We start from the raw sequence: 1,053 nt of genomic DNA on the forward strand, positions 1-1,053 counted from the left end.
GGAAATACCCCACATGAAAATAATAATTATTGACATTTAATATTTTATTTTCATGTTTTCATGATATCTATTTATCTAATACTCTGATGTTAATTTATTAGTATTTATAAATCATCATACTAATAAATTAATACAATAACATCACGTACTTTAAGATTATAACAAGAAGTTTTATTTGTAATAATGATCATTAAATATTATTTGAAATATTGAACAATTGATCGCCAATTATACTTATATTGTTGTTTAAAAATTTTTTTTTAATTTTTAATTTTTGTTGGATTCCGGCCCATAAAATTCCCTGTCAGTACCGGCCCATCTGGAAAATTCCAGATATCCAGATAAGCCACTCCGCCCCTGGCTTTGAGACCAAGACTGGGCCAAATCATTTTTTTTTATATAATCAAGCGAAACATCGAGCTGATAAATCATTCATTTGCGTGATGCTATTGTTGGTAATGTAGATGGAATAACTAACATCAACAATATCAGTATTTCATATATTCTTCCATCATCATATATTGGTAGCCCACGTCATATGCAAGAATACGAGTATATTCAAAACGCCATAACTTTTGTGTGCGCGTACGGACGACTAGATTTGTTCATTACATTTACGTGTAATCCAAAATGGGATGAAATTAAAATTGCGTTATTGCCAGGTCAACTGCAATAGATCGGCACGATATCACTGCACGTGTTTTCAGACAATAGTTAAAATCATTGATGAACTTGATTATACATTCCTTTGTATTTGGCAAAACACGTTGCTGGCTGTAAACTGTTGAATGGCAAAAACAAAAATTTTGCCATTTAGAACGAACATCTTTTAATTAAGCTTAATGATCATTTAATGTTAATGTAGACAAAAACTATGAAATGATTCCAAATACTCGTTTTAAAACAATTGGTGGTATTTAAACTGATTGAATTACAAATTTGAAGATAGCAAATATCCAACGATGGGCATGTGTGCTTCACATCGGAGACGTATCCAAATGCACTAGGTATGTGCCAGTAGCGCAATCAGGAATTTTTCATGGGGGGGGGGGG

Source organism: Sipha flava, unplaced genomic scaffold, assembly GCF_003268045.1.
Source record: "Sipha flava isolate LNK unplaced genomic scaffold, YSA_version1 46_pilon_pilon, whole genome shotgun sequence".
Classification (NCBI taxonomy): Eukaryota; Metazoa; Arthropoda; class Insecta; order Hemiptera; family Aphididae; genus Sipha; species Sipha flava.